This window comes from Lichenostomus cassidix, chromosome 13, assembly GCF_008360975.1.
Source record: "Lichenostomus cassidix isolate B80296 chromosome 13, HeHo_3.0, whole genome shotgun sequence".
Lineage (NCBI taxonomy): Eukaryota > Metazoa > Chordata > Aves > Passeriformes > Meliphagidae > Lichenostomus > Lichenostomus cassidix.
The window spans coordinates 7,266,160-7,285,415 of record NC_139494.1 but is presented as its reverse complement, the minus strand read 5'-3'; the positions used below and the strand labels follow the sequence as shown (position 1 = coordinate 7,285,415).

The following is a 19,256-nucleotide window of genomic DNA, read 5'->3' as shown; positions in this document are numbered from 1 at the left end:
TAAAAAAAAGAATGGTCTGTGCCTCAAAATCTCAGCTGAATATTACACCATTCAACTGTTCCAAATTGCCAAAGCTGCATCTTCACAGACTTTGACCTCAAAAACCAGAAATGCAGCGCTTTTCAATTGCAGAAGGCTTTTTCCACTGAACAGAGTCATCAGTTCTGGCTGACTCCCCACAGGCCACCTGCTTGCCTCCTCATGTCATGGCCCTAAGTACCTAGATGTACCTTCTGAAATAGGTCTCCCTCCCTCATTCAAGTCACTCCTCTAAACCAGCCTCCTTGCTGGTATTTTGCACTTTTCAGCATTGGCCAGTTAAGTTCTTTCTTAACTAACTTCTTCAGTAGTGCTCCTGAATTAAAATGCAAACCCACTAATAGGAAAATGTTCAACTATATGCGCCACAGAATGCTCCAGGAATTACTGTTTCCCTCAGTAGAAAGTAAAGGTATTTTATATTTTAAAATCAACATTCTGTCTTTTTTCTCAATGTGCATTTTATGCAACAAGGTTAAGAATATGGCAGGTAGATGAGAATAAAGCACTTCAAAAGAAGGAACACTCAAACTCTGTGTGGTTCTGACACGCAGATCCTGTGTCGCAACTCTCCTAAGAAACTTGAAAAGATGTGCTCATGAAATCCCAGCTCTCATTTCCCACTAGGAAATCCTCAAAAATTTCTCTACGCAAAGGTATGGAAAGTCATTGTTAGAAATGGGAAATATTCTGGAAAGCAAATTGCCCGTGAACAGGAGACAGCAGCTGTCAGGTCCCAAGCCCACACAGAAGGGTGCGGGAGCATAGGCAGGTGACCTTCAGAAGCAGATGATGTCAGAAGCTCAACGCAAAATCCAACTCTTTGTTTTTTACAAAGATTAGCTAAGGGTTAGCAAGAGCAAAGGAAGAACCTGAACCTTGCTTTAGAGGACTTAATTCTTCCTCTATACCTCCCAATTTATAAACCAAACACATGACCGGAGAGGAAAAGGTGGAATTGCCCAAAAAAAGGAACAGCTCCAAATTCAACACTGAAAAAAAATCCTCATCTCTAAAATGTCCAGCTAAAATCAAATATGAGGACAGAAAGGTAACACAGTTGATTTGGCCAGTAAGATCAATTATTGATACATAGAGATTGCAAACTGAAAACTGAGATCTCTCTCCTTACTCTCATCACATCATGAATCAGTTATACATTGCACACAGCAACAAAATGATGTCACTAATTTGAGTTTATTTTGTTAAACTTCATTCACTTCTTTAGCTCTTGGTTCACTTGACTTCTTGTCATAAAAATTAAAAGCAGAATAAAGAAACAAAGCATTTTCCTGACTACTAAACATCAGCTAAGAAAAACTGACGATTGACATGAAAGATAATGGCTGCTGCTCTAAAATTACTATTTCATAGTTTTTGGACTCCAATGTTTTCATTCTTATCTCAACTGAAAACATTTCCACTGGGATATTATGCAAATGAAGTGTGGAAATAAAGACAAAATTTTCTACCATGAGGACTATTTATAGAATGGAACCAGTCCACACTGATGCTGAGGAGGGGATTAAGGCATGCAGCTGCAGTCTAGAGGAACCAGCCATTACTAAGAGCCTGCTGGTTTTATGTGAGTCACTTCAATTATACATATATTTATTTTTTTTTAAACTTTAAATCCAAAGTCAATTACTGAGATATTGAAGCTTTCTTGAACCATGCTTTTTCATATAATTAAGGTCCTCTGCAATGACAGTGATTTTTAATTGCATTGCAAATACAACTTTGGACTGTGTGCCCAAAAACAGAGGTGAAAATTTCTAACATAGTACATGCTTCTGTCTTTCCTCATTACTCTCAATCTCCAGTTCAGATCTGAGAGATAAGAAGTAATTCCTGGGAGCCAAGGAAGCCCAATTCCCATCAGCTCCAGCACATGCCATAAGAATGCTGCACAGCTCTTGGTCCCTGAAAAAAAAACCCACAGAGCTTAAAGCACAGATTGACCAAAACAAGTCTGTTCTCAGTAAAAATGACAATTATCATCAGGAGTATAAATCTGGAATTATGTGTCAACTCTAAAGCCCCAGAAGAGGTTCTGGAGACTATCTTATGTATGTTATACTAAGATTTTCACAATACATAAGCCAAATATTTCCTTTATAGAATCACAGAATATTCTGAATCGGAAGAGACCTACAAGGATCATCAAAATCCAACTCCTGGCCCTGCACAGGACATCCCAAGAATGCCACCCTGTGCCCAAGAGCCTTGTCCAAACACTCCCTGAGCTCCGTCAGGATTGGTGCTGTGCCCACTGCCCTGGGGAGCCTGTTCAGTGCCCAAACACTCTCTGGGGGAAGAACCTTTTCCTGATACCCAAGACACACCTCCCTGACACAGCTTCCTGCCATCCCCTCAGGTCCTGTCACCGGTGCTTTCCCTCGAGAAGAAGTTGCAGATTGCTTCAACCTTGTGTGGACTTTTAATAGAAATTGGCTGCAGTCTGTGAGCACATCACTTGTCATCTACACATTGCCCTGAACAACAAGCAGACCATTAGCTGGTTACTAATTTTAGCTTGTTCTATGCATTCTCTCTCTTTTTTTGTCCTTATTTTCTGTTATGGAAAATAATAAAAGATTTTTCAAGAGGCTTCTTTCTAATAAATTAAGAATGCATAAAGAATGAGCTGTGTTTTAGGTAAGCAGAGAACAGCCCTGATGCTGACTTAATTCCTGCATTGCTTTCTACCGAGTAAAAGACATGCTTACACAGACATGAAAAGCTATGTCATCTTTTCCACATTGCAGTTAACAGAGATAATCAGTTGGGGCAGAAAATATTCAAAGAAGCACATTCCTCAGCTTAGTGAAAATGCTATAGATTATTAATGTGTAAGACAGGACTAAGGCATACATGTTGAACCTTGAAAACAGAATTTGATGCTTACTTGTGATACTCATAAATAAAATTTTACATAAAATAAGGTCCTCCCCAATGTGAAGACAGCTACAGTGCACAGTTCAAAGTTAAACTTTGTATTTCCAATTTTCTTATCTATGTTCTTGCACATGTTTTTTCTCTGTCAGAATGTAATGACTCTAAAGGCTGCTTGTGGCATGTGTGTATGATTCAAGTGCCCTCAAACCCAAACTGGAATTATTTTAAAGGCGCATCTGTATTTTCTATTTGGAGGATAAGACTAAGATAAGAGCAATGTACTTTTCAATATATTTAAAGAAGAGCAGGCAAGATTCTACCACAGGAAACTGTGTTTGTTTTACACATATTAATTTCAATTTTTAAAAGTACATTAACTCCAGACAATCTGCTAAAAATAACATGGCATTGTATGACTGTAGCACATTGATAGCAAAAGACTGACATATTGGGCAAACTACTTTTACATGTCCATTATTACTCAACTGAACTCCCCATCCATGTCACCATTTTTCATACAGCCTAATATACTTACACATAAAATAAAGCACTACCACACACATAACACGTCTTCAAGGCCACTCTGACTTGCCCTCTACCAGTATGACAATAACCCCAGGCTGCACTAAAGAAAACACCTGTGTCACAGGATTTAAACATCTCATATTTAGAACGTTATGAAAATATAAGTAAAAGCTCTCCTCTTTGGAGAAACAGCACACAGACATCAAAGGCACATCATTCTTCATGGCATGTGTCTCTCAAGACATGTTGCTCCCTTGTGACAAAGTCTGTTGCAATCACACTTTTTGATCCACATTAATAACAAGATCAATAAAATTACCTTGGCTATAGAATAATGGCATGTAGAAAGCTGCTGAAGCTGAAAATTATGTTCTCCCAGCAAGTTGAAAAATAAATTAAATCACTGAACAACAACAGAAAGTACAACTGTAAGATAATCCTAAAGAGCTAAGGCTCAACCACTGTCTATCGTTGACTTGCACCATTTAAAAGCAATAACTTAACGGTCATTTGCTGACCTAGATACTTGGCTTGCACTCCAGATGTTCTCACATGCCCTGCTGCTGGATTTGCTTTTCTACAGGCAATATGAATGGGTACTCCATTAAAATTCTCAAAGCACTGGATAGTCACAGTAATACAGAAGTGTTTTTCACATTCTTTCCTAATGCTCTTATCCTCCTTTTTTTTTCTCACACTGTTTTCATTCAGCAAGAGAGCTTTGGAAAGTGTTAGGGAAAAAACTGAACCCAGCTGTTATGAAAAAGGGGCTAACAGTACCTGGGGAAACTGTTAACAAACTATTACGTGTTGGTGGTATTTAGTACATTGTCATCCTTTCTGTGAGCACAGACTGGAACACTCGGAGCAGCCTCTAACCAAAGTGCTGCTGTCACGACTTTTAAGTTACAAAACATGCATTACATGACTGATTCCCTCTGTGCTACAGACAGCCTAGCACCGGGACACAAGTTCATCATTAGCCATTTCACATTAAGTGGACCACTCATTCAATTTGCCTTTCAAGCTCCACAGGATTGAAAGCAGGAATATGGCTGAAGGAAACTGGGGTTCAGCTCCTATAAACCAAGGATTATTTTTTATTTTTAATAGAACTGAGAGAAACTCCAGAACAGAGCCCAGATGCTCCAGCAGATGAGGCACTAAAATCGCCCTTCACAGATTGTTTTATCAGCCCAGAGAACTGCATGCTGTGTTTCCAGCCATATTTCCTTCTCTAGGCACACATTGAGATCCTGCTAAAGGAGAGTTTATGAAGATGCAAGAGAAAAACGGATGGCATAAACAGTATGCGGCTGATAAAAATGAAATGAAACTTTATCTACATGGAAAAGATAGAAGGTGCATTAGAAGGATCATAAACACTGCCTTTTCCATTTATCTGCAGCTGGTACTCAATGGTAGCATCATGAGGAAATGGTTCCCATTATTACAAACACAATTACCTCCAGAAAGTACTTGGGTTAAAAAAAACCCAAAACCAACAATGAGTAACAAACTAACAAAAAAATCCCCAAGCCAAAATGCAAAACAAAACAAAAAACCCCACACGAATTTAAAAAAAACACTAAAAGTGAGAAAATTAAAACTTCCTCCCAATCCTTAACTATTAATCACCTGCTGCTCTTGCCCCACCTTAATTCAGAAAAGAAAGAGTATAGGTAAGATGGACCCAAAATCAAACAGAAAAAAAAATCACACAGAAATAAAGGAATGCATTGTAGCAAGAGCAGAGGAGCACCAACCAAAGAGATCATCCTGAGGATTTTGTGTGTCACTGTCAGGAACATAAATTCCTGGGAGAACTGCAGCGTACAGTATTGGTTTGCAATGTAATGACAGCATAACCTTTCTCAGTAGAAGAGTGGAATACTGAACAGCAACCTGTAAAATCTGAGTGATGGTAACTAAGAGACTGATGCTTTTAAATGGCTGCCTTCCCATGAATGTCTTTGCATGTCTGAACAATGAGAACAGTTTGATTATGATTTATCATTACAAGCAAAAATACTGATTATTTTATTTGGCCTGTGTCCAATTAATGGACTATTATCATTAAAAAAAAGGGATTTTGGAAAACTGATACTGCTGATATGCTGGAAAAATTGGCTTAGCCAAGTTCTACCTGTTCACTTAAAACCTCCTCCCTTCTGCTACTCTGGTTCACCTTCAGAGAAATCATTACTCTTTTCCTATTACATAATGCTTTACACTGAAAAAAGGGAAAGCGAAAATCTCAGAGGAAGGTGAATAATTGCTTCTCTTTCAAAACTAGGTCTTAAAAAATATTTTGAAAGTGCTTCCACAGTTGGGTGCTGTAAACAGGAGATAAGCATGATCACTAGTATTCCAAAACATCTTTGCTGTAGCACATTAATAATTCTGTCTTTGCTTAAAAGGGCATTTCCTTATGAAATTATTTTCCTTTTTGCTAGGTTTTGCTCACTTAAAAAATAAGTGACTAATATGATATTTTATCTTCTCTGAATGTATTAATGCAGATGGCTTCAGGAACCAGACTGCTGTTGAGCTATATTTAGAAAACATGAGGGCAAATAGCCCAACATAGCAATTCTTTTGTGTTGGTGAAGACTTCATTTGAGACAGAAGCAATGTGGCGACTGTTCTTACATTTGTGAACAAAGATCTACGTAAATTCCAGCTGTGAAATAGCAAGCAATAATTTTTAAAAGAAAAAGGTGCTGAAGGGTGGGATAATTTTCTAAGACCACTAACAAACCATGTTTTAAGGTTTGCAACTCTGAAATTGAAGTCTCGTTGATAATGTAGCCATTTTTGCAAAATCCTGTCAGGGGTGCACATATGTAATAGAGGGAATAGCACCATTTTTCCATAGCACTTAAAAATATATGTAAGTAGCATCTTGGAAACCCAGGCACAAGAGGTAGTGAAGTTCCACCACCTCCATAACTCACATAACTGCTCTCCCATAACTCACAGCTATCAGATGGGTAACAGTAATATTGCTAAAAGTCTAACAAAAAAAAGGTAATTCTGTGAAACAGGATTGCTAGCAGTTTGGAAGGATGGAGAGGCCTTTCTGAAACCCATGTATTTTTCCAAGATTTTTAAAGTTTTCATCATTTGTTAAGAAAAGGATAAGCAATGATTTTCATCACATATTAATAAAAGCTGAGACATTACAGCTAATGCCCATCCACAATTAATGCAGTCAAATAACTTCATTCTCTCTCCAGTTCTTTCTTATAAGTAGATGTAAGGGTAAATTGAAAGTAAACAAAAACTCACTGCCCTCTCCCACCTTGGCCAGCTGTAGAAGGTCAACCAGTAATTTAGTACAAGAAATTTGAAATGGATGCACTTGAAACTGGGAAACAACAAATTACCATAACATTGGTCTCACTCAAGACAGAGTTCCAAGATTTAATAGATGCTCAAATTGATAAAAAATGACCTTTGAAGTCTTCAGACTGGAAGCATTAAAACCTTATTTCTCTATCATAGCATTGCTTTTTACAACAGTTCATCTAAGACTCAAGCTCTCTCAATATCAGGAGTACAGATACACATGCAAAGAATCTAACACACCCCAGTAAAATTCTGCCCATAAAAATATACAGTTCCAATCATTTTACCACTGTGATAAACTTGTCTGTGTTCTAAGGTCACTGAAAAATAAGTGTTGGGGCTTTTTTCCTGAACCTGTTGTTTTGTCTTCTTTACTTTTATATACAGAAAGGAAACCTAAGCAAGAGAAAACTTTGCCTCTCTAGTGGGAGATGTTTCCACAGTGGAAAGTTTGCAAATCTACACTACACTGGTTCTAGAAACACTTTTCTCACCAGTGAGCTTCAGATCAAAAGTTTATCATAAAATACTGCATTTAGTGACAGCCACACAATGTTTCTCTTGCTTTTTGTAGAAGCTTTTAGATACACTTAAAAATTAATATTTGGGGGGATCTTTCAGATAGCCTAGGAGTTGGATTGCTGGTTCCCACTGGGGACAACAATTGCAGTTCATCTCCTTCAAGCAAAAGATCTTTGTCATTTTTACAAGGGAATCATTACCAGGGCTTGGTGGCTGCTGCTGCAAAATAAAAAAAAACTACAGCATTTCATAACCCACTTTTGGGAAGCTCTTATTGATACATGAGGAAACCCACAGCACTATCAAGCAAAAGTTAAAAGCTGAAATCAACTTCTACAAAAATTGAATTAAATCTTAGTTTAAGCAATTGTTCTACTGATCATATGTGATATAGTTAATACAAATATTACCTGTGATCCCATGTGCAACTGGATTATTATTCTTTCCTTTGAGCCATTTGGAACAAATGGATCACCAAGATGAAACTCTCACCCCAAAATCAACACCTTCCTCCGTTTTCCCCAGAAGAAAACAGTTCAAGTTTGACTGATCTCTCAAGAACTAATTTCTTCACCTTGCACTTCCAAGGTTCTACCCAGTGTATGTTTACTAATTTCGAAAATATTTCATTTTGGTGCAAATGAAAACTTGCATGAGTGTTTGCCTGCAATGGTGGCAGGGACACATTTCTGTATTTCTAGGAAGTTTAGGCCATCACAAAAGCTGTTAATAACAAAAGTTGTTTAAAACTTCCCATACCAACCAGATTAAATGATAGTTCTTTTTTTTCCCCAGAGAAAGACTGTTTTTCTGTCTTCCCACTTGGCCTGGCTACTGGTCAATTTAGCACAGCTGATTATTTAAAACACCAATTTTAGCTTTACAAATTGTTATACTGCTCTATATTCTAAATGTAATACTCTGCTGCAAGGTAAACTTCCTAAAAATAATACTAATCATATTTTTAAAAGTCTATGGAATCTGATTACTATAATCAAAACACTTTTTAAATTTGCAACTCAGGAATTGTGAATTTTAAATACATTAATTACTTCATATTTGCTACTCATGAGTCAGCTTTGATCTGCTAAAGTAACATACAAAAGGCATTATTTCCCCTCTCAAGATTTTTATTTCTGCATTATAAACAAAATGCTTTTGTTAGTATTTAAAAATGACATTAAGATGACACAGCAAAGTAGTGTGGGTGAGAATGCGTGGGAAGCTCATCAGAAGCACAACGAACTTCTTGGATGTTCAGAGAACAGCGGATCCCTCCAGGGAAATTTGGAAAAAATATTCTGCATAGGAACAATTCTGCCTGTGTATCACATTTTATCTTTTTCTCCTATGGTTCTTTATCATTTGGAATATTTGCTGGAAAACAGATTTTCTGTCTTGATGGTTGTGTAATCTGCCACTTACAACTCCAGACATAATCGTGTTTGTGACGTTGCCAGTGGTGACAATGGGAAGCTCCCCCCACAGCCACTCCCCAACTGAGGCCAGGATGATGGAAAGGACACAGTTCAGCAGAACACTAACAAGCCTAACCTCAAACATATGCTTCTGTCTGCTGGGTGTGTGTCCTCAGCAAAGGAGGATGTGAGCACAGAGCATCCAGAACTCCTGTTTCTCCCTTGGAAAACACTGGGTTGCCATTGTTGCTGCAGTCAGAGCCATGATCCAAGGGCAGTGCCAGACAGATTGAGGCTGATGGTCAGACATTTACACGCTGCAGATTCAACTGCGGATGGTCAGACATTTACATGCTGCAAATTCAACTTCACCATTTTTGTTTGCAAACATTCTTACACCTGCTGAACCATTGATACTCAAGCCTTTTATCCCCACAGCCAGAATGGAATAAGAGACCCAGGGATGTGAATGACTGGGATCTCTTACCAGGCCAAACTGGCAGAAATTAATGAACAACAAACAGGAAGAAGATGACCAAGCAGAGGAGAAATAGATCAGCTATCATGAGGAAAGGTTTGCACTCCAGCTGATGTGCAATACAAAGAACTCCACAGCTTTATTTCAGCTCATATTAATTACTTAACAAGAAAACATATACACCTTCTTTGTTTTGAAAAAGTTTAACTCAAGAGGTAATTAAAGTCACATAAAATACAAAATACTTCCTTAATAAAAACCATGGGGACATTGATTAAAACGAGTCCTTTACGTATCCAAAAGCAGCAATTTTGATTGAAATCTCTTATTGTCAAGCTTTACTAAATAAATGCTGCCTTAATGAATAAACAAAACTGTTATCCAGTCAATATATTATCGGGGCATAGATATCTATCCAAAACTCCCATATGCCATATCAAAAGTTCATACACCTCTGTGTTCTCAAAAAAACAATGCAATTAATAAACTTATCAAAATTTAATTCTAAGCTTAAGACTCTGTACTACCATCTAGCTTACCCAAGATGATTCTACGATACAAAAATTTTAAATCATTTTTATTAATTTAACTGAAAGTAAAAAAACATCGCCAGAAAGATTTTGAGGTCACGTGTTGTCTCCCATTTAAAACAGGCAAAGTTTGGCCCTGGTAGGAGCCACATTAACCTCTTAATGCTACCTGAGCAATGCATTTGGTTATAGCACAAATTCAAGACCAAAAGTAAAAAAAAAGTGTACTCTTCCTATGATTGGACTAACTGGCTTAATTTAAATATCCTTAAATCAAAACTGCCAGCAAGGTTTTATGACCTTCCAGCCAATTAAAACCACCAGTAATATCCATTCACTTCAGAAGAGCACCTACTGCACACAGCAATTTTGGAGATTACCCTGTCCCACTTACACTTAGTGGCTGAGACATGGTAAGAGTCATCTTGTACTGCATTTCAAGTCACTCAAGTGCCCGCAAATCTTGTGTGAAACCCATGCAGAAATAGCCTCCGTGGAAAAATCAGCATCACATTTGCACATTTTAAGACTTCAAAACAAGGCTCATGTGGGACCTAAGCTCACAAAAGCATTCTGCAAAGCCTGTGCACAGAGGTGGGTACTTTTAACAGCATTTTGGAATGCAGCCAGTTAACTAGAATTATTACAGGTTTCTCTGTAACTGGTCACTCATGTCACAGAATAGTAGATTAATGAAAACTGTATTCATTTCCAGGCATTTACGCTAACAAGAATGATTATAGTTAAGGGTCCCCTGGCATTTCCATTACAAATCTATTTTTTGAGGACTTATATGTCAGCTATAATAATATATTTTTAGCAGAAACTTAATATGCAAGATCTAGGCTACGCATTACTCAGTAAACGTGCCCAAACCTTTGAAAAGGCTTCTTTCAAAATTAAGAAAGGAGAGTAATTTTACCTCATTTTCCTATTTACTGTGGTTGTTAAGCATTTTATCTTGAGCAACCTAAGGTAGCATTTGCTACAAGATACAAACATTACATTCTTAATTCTATTATGGATAGACTTCCTGCAAGTATCTCACATCACAAAACATCCGTGACAAAGGGCAATTGGACAGTAAAACAGATTGAACAGTCTTCTTTAGGAAGATTTCTGGCTGATTAAAAGGCTTCTTTGGTCATTTCTGGACTTACATGATTAGAGAAACAATGATGGAATTAGTTGGAAAATGCTCCTTTTCATTTGTAAATGACGTGCATATTTGTTTAATCCTATTTCCTTCTTCTCTGTATGTTATCTAAAAGAATAAGTCATTTCATAATAAGGAATAACGAAATAGTTACACTCCTAAATTATTTAATTTATAAACTCAGTCTACTGGACCTTCAAACTATTTTTTTTCCACTTAAATTTTATGCCTCCTTCGGTGCACATCTTGTCAAACATGGATTAACACTGTTATTCTGACACCCCTGAGGGAGCCAGGAGAGTCTATTGCGTGATCCGTCCTTGGGAGAGGAAAAAAATTCCACAATGCTCTATAAGTCCTACGGATCTGTGGGGTCTATTAACTCAAAAATACACTTATAGAAGAAACAAATAAGGATTAGACAGTAGATCATAACAATTTCTGGACTATTGGGTAATAACTGTTATGCAAATGACAACACATTTACCCTTACTGACCAAAAAGAATTAACAACATTTCACTACTTTCACAGTGGTTGCAATAATGTGCCTTTTTTTAAACAATATATATTTTTAAAGGTATATACAGGAAGGGAAAAAAAAAAAGTCTGAGCACTATTTTTACTCAGTCAAGCAGAAAGAATCTCTGTTCCAAATATTAAAACAATTCAAACTTCCATGGACAAAAAATTAAATCAATTTAAAATAGAAATTAGGATCAGGTTTTCCAAAGGCTTCTGCATCCATGTCAGTGGATCTTTTTTAAAAAGGTTTCAGTATCTTTTCCAGTACTTAATTATTATATTTAATAGCTGGTTCCCACTGAGAAATAGATGCCTTCAGTTCCTTGAAAGCAATAGGAACTTTGGCTACTTCACAGCCACACATAATGCGAGAAGTAGAATGATAAAAACTTCTGAAAATCTAAATCACAAGAGTCACCATTCTGAGACATCCCAAATACATGAAGATCCACAAGCATTTCTGGAAGACCTTATCATGTCAAATGGGTTTAGCATAACCTTTATCTAACTCTGCACCTTGTACCAACTTCTCTCCAAGGGTTGTATCTAAATATAAACACTTAGGGAATTTTGCACATTAGGGCCTTTTGCCCCATGTCAATCCAAAAGAACTTTTCAAGGAAATTGTGATGACCAATCTCTGCAAAACATGGCACTCACAAGTTTCTGCCATTTTGACGATTCAGTTTTCCCAGCTGACAGATTGTATTATTAATATTGCAGATGTATTCAGGAAGGAGCTGCTCCAGGTGATCAGCCATGCTGCTCCTACTGAAGCCCATTCAGGCAGGTTGACAATATTTAAATCTCGTGGAAATGTAGATAAAGCCAACGTGCTTAGGTCATGTCTAACATAACAGCAAGTCATGGCTACTGTGACTGAGAAACATTTCCAGTGACAGAGGAGGCGAAGGATGTGTTGTCAGCCTTTCACAGGCTAATTCATGATGTGCAAGACCTCTATTCTTGGTCCTCTGACATCCGAATGCTTCCACTCCCAAGCACCATGGGCTAACAATCCATCCAGAGCGAAGGTTCACTATAGCCAGGCTGCTCTGCAGCAAGGGATGCAAAACCCATGGCCATGGAAAAGAGACATTTCCAACTGTGAGGGAAAATTCTGGGGTTTCATACATTCTTGCAGAGTTGTTTGGTTAATAGAAATGCCCATTCATTAAAGAGGAAAAGAAAGAAGAAACTGTCCAGAGAGCAGACACAGGAACAAGGACATTCCACTTCAAATAGCTGAGTTTTTCAAGTAATGCATTCATTAGGGTAATTTAATATACTGCTCCTGTCCAAGGCCAAGCTTTTTTAAATTTCTTCTACTTGTTCAAAATTTATAAAGTTGAGTTAGTCTTTCAGCACAATCACAAAGAATCAGTGGTTTGTCTATAGGAAAAATCTGTGGAAATACTCAGAAGTGACATAACTACTATAACAGCACACACTTGAATTGCAAAATACATCTCTCTGAAGGGTTGCTTTTCTCCCCACACAGGTAAATTCTTATTACTTGAAAACTAACAGATGAATACCTCTGTCAGTATTTACAGAATAAAAATTAATTTGCTTTAGCTTTGATGGAGATATGCAAAAAGAAGCTCAAGATAGACAGAAATAGCACAGTCCCCTTGTTCTTTTAAGTCTGGGGACAGGGGAAGAGCTCAAATTCTCAATGCTTTATCTGGCCTGTGATAAACATTAAATATGATCTACATTTTCTGTATTCAGTTGCATATGTCTTCTTATTTAGAACAGCACTTCTAATTTCAATTGGAAATTAATTACACCCTTATTTGAAAAACCCATACAAAAATGTCATGTGCAGTTGGTGTGATTGCAAGTCTTGGGAGGATCTTTGCATTGGTCAGCGAATTTGAAAATACTTAGCCAGACAATTTGCATGCAAAGATCGTTGTAGGGAAAAGCTATGAAATGAAAGCACTGCTACTGCACAAGGTGGCCTTCAGACAGGCAAGACTGGAACTGTAAATGTGCCCCCATGTCACTGTTCCTACAGGGTTGTGCTGTCCTGGCTGTTATCTATGCACTCTACACAGCATCGCTGTCAAGAAATGGGAGCAGGGTGGGAATCCCTGTTGAAGCATAGAGTAATTACAACAAAGTACAAAGGCTGATTCTGTCCTGATTTCTGCAAACCTGATTCTGATTCTGTCCTGATTTCTGCAAACCCACAATTGACAACTTTTGTCAATGCCTACAATTCATATTTAATTATACACGGGTAACGTATTTTTAAATTACAGATTGCATACTCATAGTAGCAAATTTTTCCATTTTAATAACTCCAGACATTTGACTGATTCTGAAGTTATCATCTCTAAAGACAAACAAGATGCTGTCTTCACATCTTTAAAGAGGCATTACAAAAATTACCTTGTGGATGAGCATCATCCTTTGAAATGAGGGGACTGAACCTTGCTTACCTAATTCTTACACACACTAGCAGAGAACTACAGCACCAACCACTAAAAGTCTGCTGGGAATCTGGATTACTTCTGGAAAAAAATGAATTATTACTATACAAGACTGTACTTCAACATGATCAAATACTAAAGGTTGTATTATAAACCTTGCAGAAGGCTGCATGATGTCTGAGGATAAAAAAGGGAGGGAATAATAATAAGGATTTAGTCATGATGCACTGACAGACTTTAGAGTCACTGAGGAGCACAACCACTGGAACAGCTTAAACCTGTAACAAGTTTGTAGAGCACAACATAAAAATCTTTTATTCTACTACACGGCTCACCTATAAAGATTTTATGTGATTTTCAATAGAAAAGTTATGAAATAAAGCAGCCTATAGTGGGAGCTAATAAGTACACTTCATGTTCATTCCCATGCATCAGCACCAAGACACTGCTCATAAAATTCATTAAAGATAAATTTATCTTTTATTCTGTGGCAAGAGCCAAAATGCTTCAATATTTATAGATCAAGGTTTTCTTAAAAGGAAAAAAAAAAAAAAGAAGACAAAAATTATTAATTCAGTAGTACAGATAACCTCCAAGGCAATCTCTTTAAATTACTTCCAACCATTCCCTGGTCTGCAGAAGGGAGTGATTGCTTTGAAAAATCACCACTAACAACCAAACAAGATTTTTCTACTGATTAAACTCTTGCAACACTGTAGCACAGTGAAAGTGCAATCCAATTAACAAACCATTTATACTGACCTTAAGAAAAATGAGAATTACGTCATGCTTCTATAACATCGACATACATAATATATATAAATATACATAGTGATTTATTACTTGTGCATCTCATAAAAGTAGTTACAAACTCACTATATTCTTGCATATATGTTCTAGATAAATCTTTTCATGCTGCGGCTACATATACTCTAGAAAAACCAGCATGAAAACCTCAATCTATATATGGAGTTCTAATAGGAAGACTCACTTTGGTCCTCAAGAATAAATATTTTATTTGAACAGAGGAGCTCTGTTTTACTTTTACATACATTTAAAAACGCCTGAATTAGAGACACATAGTAACAAAAAATGGAAATCCATATTAATGTAATTTAGTTCAGTTCAAAAATGTCTTGCAATGTTATTCCAGACAGTAACTGAAGGAAAAGGTGAAACAAGGCTTTCAGTAAAAAGAAGTTCTCACTTCTAAGATATAGTTCACCTGCTCTGCATTCACAGAAGTCTCTGCAGACACTTCAGTATGAGTCAGTGGTATACAAGCACAATAATTTGGCAAGAGCCAAATTCAAACTGTCTGCTGAGAAATGCAATTTTATGTGAGGAAACACATACATTTATGACACAGAGAAAATAATAAAACCAACAGTCTCTGTCAGCAGGGGTATTTAGCGATGCAGCACCTTCTCAATATTCCAATATTTCATTTTCAATGCATTTTCAGTGCTGTTCTCTCTTTTTTCTCTTTACAGATTATGTGCAGCAACATAAACAACTAGAATGGATTGACAAAAGAAGATATTGCTGACAGAAACCATTTTCATCACCGTTTTCCTCACGTCTTTCTACACCAGTGTATATAGGACACTGCTTGCTGTTTTCATTTTTCTCTATCAGGACTTTTCCATGGAGTTTTAGGGTTTGGAACAGCTCCACTCTATTTCCTTACCACGCAATCCCCATTTTTTTATATCACAACACATCTCTTCCTTTTATACACATAAAGATAATTGCTGCTACTTGAGAGGAAACAACACATCCTGTTGTATTCATAATCTAAACCTATTCCATTATCTAAACGTCGAACTTTATTAATGTCCCCTACTGAAGACACCTCAAGAAAAAGGAGAGATTTTAAGAAAACCCGTAGTGCATCTCCATTATCAAGAGCAACCCAAAATCAGAAGTCTATCAGCAAATTACAGCTATGTCTGCACATTTTTACACTGAGAATATTCTGATTTATGAGTATCACACTTAATGTTTTGTGCAACTTTGGCATAACTCACATATAGAAGTGAAATATAATATTTAAAGGAAAAAAGGCTTTTCTTTTTAGAGCTTTGAAGCTATTAGGCTCTGCTGTGTACAACTTGGCAGACACTAAGAAGTAAACCTTTCTCTGATAGATGGTAACAGCTCCTTTGTTTCTCCAACTCCCACGTGATGAAAGGATTATGCTCTCAATCAACTATAATGACTCCCACTAAGACAAACCCATCCATCGTCTCTAACTGCACACACACACCACTGACTCCACGTGCCAAAACCTGCACTAAGCAAGCAAATACTTGGAATTAAATAAACAGTTCTGATTCCTCTCTGCACACCCCAGTGACCCATGCTGTGAATAGTTATATTTAATTACATATACAACCCATTACCTCACAAGGTGTGTATTTCCTGTGCAAAATCCATAGCTACAGAATATTTCTCTCTCTTTTCAAGATATTCAGTACTAGAATCCCAGAATACCCACAGATCAAGGGGAAAAAAATAGGATAAAAAAAGGAAGGAAATGTTGACCTATTTAATAGGGCATAAGCCAAGACATTGAAAACTAACCATGACCAACATCATCCAAAGAAATCCTCACGTCTTAACTAGCTAGATCAAATGCACAACATGTTATGCAGAATCTTCAGGGGTGTCTAGGGAAGAATATTAATTTCTGGACTTCTCCTGAACCAATTCTTACAAAGAGTTTATGAGGGAATAGTTGGGAGGAAAAGGGAGAAAATGAGAATGGAGGACAGTAGTCATTGATGTGTTGTCAAAGGGGTCTAATCCAAAAATTAACTGAGAGGAAAATGTGAAAATGTAACATCCTAGCTGGCACTGCATATTAAAATAAGAAGAAAAAAAGAAAAAAAGATCCTATTAAGCTATTAGTTTCTGAAGATATTATTTTTACAATGAATGGTTTGTATGAAACAAAAGGAAGCACAGAAGAAAATTGAAGTACAGTAAGAAACACCTTGAAACTGTCTTGAGAAGAGTGCATTAGACTCACTGCAACACAACTAATCTTACATAACATAAAATTCATTAGCCCAGGAAAACCACTTTAGTAGCCTTCACACCTCTCCATCTTTGTTCTCCATTGTTACCTGAGTAAGAGAAACCTTAAAAAAAATCTATAGTATAATTAGAATAAAGGATACACTCAAAATACTGCAGGACTTTGTCCAGAGAGGTGAGTGGAATTAGCCATAATCATGTCTGTATCACACAAAACATCTGCTGTATAATTTTTCTTTGCAGAATACAAAGAAATTAGTACAAATGGTCATGACATTTGTTGACAACCACATACTCTTGAAGTTCTCACTTTTCTCACATGCATACAGTGCAATCCCCAGAGCTGGAACAAATAATGTTCACAAGTACCAGTACTTTGAAACCATTTCTGTAAATTCAAATAAATGCTAGTTCAAGTTTCAGACTACACAAGGTAAACAGCTTATAGTTTCAGCTCTGTTGCAGAAAAGAGATAATTGTAGGGCACCTGTAAAGCCTAATACACTCTGAGTTTTTTATGATGCAATTTAACCTCTTTAAGAATTCAAAGTCAACAACAATATTCTTGAACATCCTGGACACATTTTTGCTTTCTATAACAGCAACTCTAAATTATCCTGTTCAACAAAGTGAAAACTTCATGACACTAGAGATAAACCTTCTGCCTGCGGAATTGCACAAATTTATGTGGTAGATGGAGATATAGCAAGACTGGAAAAGAAATGTAATTTTAAAATAAATTAACATTAAAATTAATAGAAATTATCTCAAGCGGAATAACTATGATTATTTAGCCTTTCTCCCTAGGCAGAAGTTTGATCCCATTAATGTTAGTACATGACTCCAGGCAATGATCTGCCTTTAGCTAGTCAGTAGTGTTTGCCATGACTACAAACAAAGCTACAGCAAGGCCATGCTTAGAAAAAATAGGTCCATAAATCCAAAAGATTCTTTCTGTGTCTCTCACCTCAGAAGGCTTTGCATCAGTTAGCATTCCATGGTATTCCCCCTAGTTTCTACTCCAAATTCTGGTGAATTTACAAGCAAAAAACCCAAGGCCTTGCATACTAGTATTTTGTTGTCTCCTTGTATGTCTCTCTCTTCATTAATTTCAGGTCTATCAGGGTATATCAGTACTTGCTATGCTATACAGACCATTGTAAAATCAAGTGTTACATTTTGCAATTAGGCAGATTATAATCTTGGTTTGGAATCTCTTCTAAAACTGTAAGCGAAAAAAAATTATGTAACATGATTGCCTGGGTTTAAGAAATAGGTGGCTTCTTAGAGTAAAACAAGCTCAGAGCTTAAATGCTTTAGGCAAATTAGTAGGACAAAACTGTCTATATATCTCTTCCTCTGAGTTCTGCAGATAGTCTGAAAATACTTTTTTCAGAAAGGTCAAACATTTCATTATAGAAATACAATAAACTGACTACCACAGAATACTAAAAATAATGCTGTTATATAGTTATATATGTATAAGTGTCAGATCACAGTACTCTAATCTGCTGCCATCTTCAATTGGAGACCTTAAATGTCTAGAAACCATTTAAAGAAACAAAGAAAAGCTTCACAAGTATTTTCCCAATCTTTTCAGGAGAACCTTCCAGTTTCAAAGGGATGTGAGGATATAACACTAACCCAGCAGATCGCAGTTGCAGCAAGAAACCTTCATCATTCCCTCACTGCTCAGGGCTGTCTAAGAAACAACTCTATGTCCCTGCTTCTCCTACCTACAGCTCTCTTAATGAAAAGCAAGTGGTTTAAAATACAATGCAATTTTCTTTCTCTGCACTTAAAAGTCCTGAAGGTAGAATACTGGATTACAAGTTTAGTGGTACAAAGTTTGGAAGCCCCTTTTAGCCACTTAGAGATATTCCAGAAGTAGTGTTTCAGAAGGTGAAATTATTCAGGTTTCCTGGTATCTCGAAAAAGAGCAGCATCAAGCTCTCTGTCACCAACACCTCCCTGTCTCACAGTAAAACCACCTGTAATGTCATCCTCAAATTAGGCCAAGGGCTACATTTTACATCATCAAAAAACTCCTGTACATCACACAAGTTATCCAGTTTGAGAACGAATGTTTGCCAGTTCATTCAATGCAACATCTCTGAGAACCCAAGCATGGCACTGAGGAATTAAATATTTTAGTAGTAGAAGGATATTAAAACAACTGGTAACTTTCCAGATGTATGATTACATCTACAGCAATAGCCCTAAAATCACATTTGTATGTAGAAAGATGTTTACTTGAAACCTCTTCAAAAATAATGGAAAGTTTGTTTCAAACAACAAACTTCCATTCACAAGTGGCTGATAAAACCACATTT

General features: G+C 36.9%; 1 protein-coding gene across 7 annotated transcripts in view; it reads right to left on the bottom strand.

The window, feature by feature from the left end:
- GABRB2 (gamma-aminobutyric acid type A receptor subunit beta2) overlaps positions 1–19,256 on the bottom strand; it is a 139,632-nt gene that overhangs the window by 116,254 nt on the left and 4,122 nt on the right. The window lies entirely within an intron of this gene.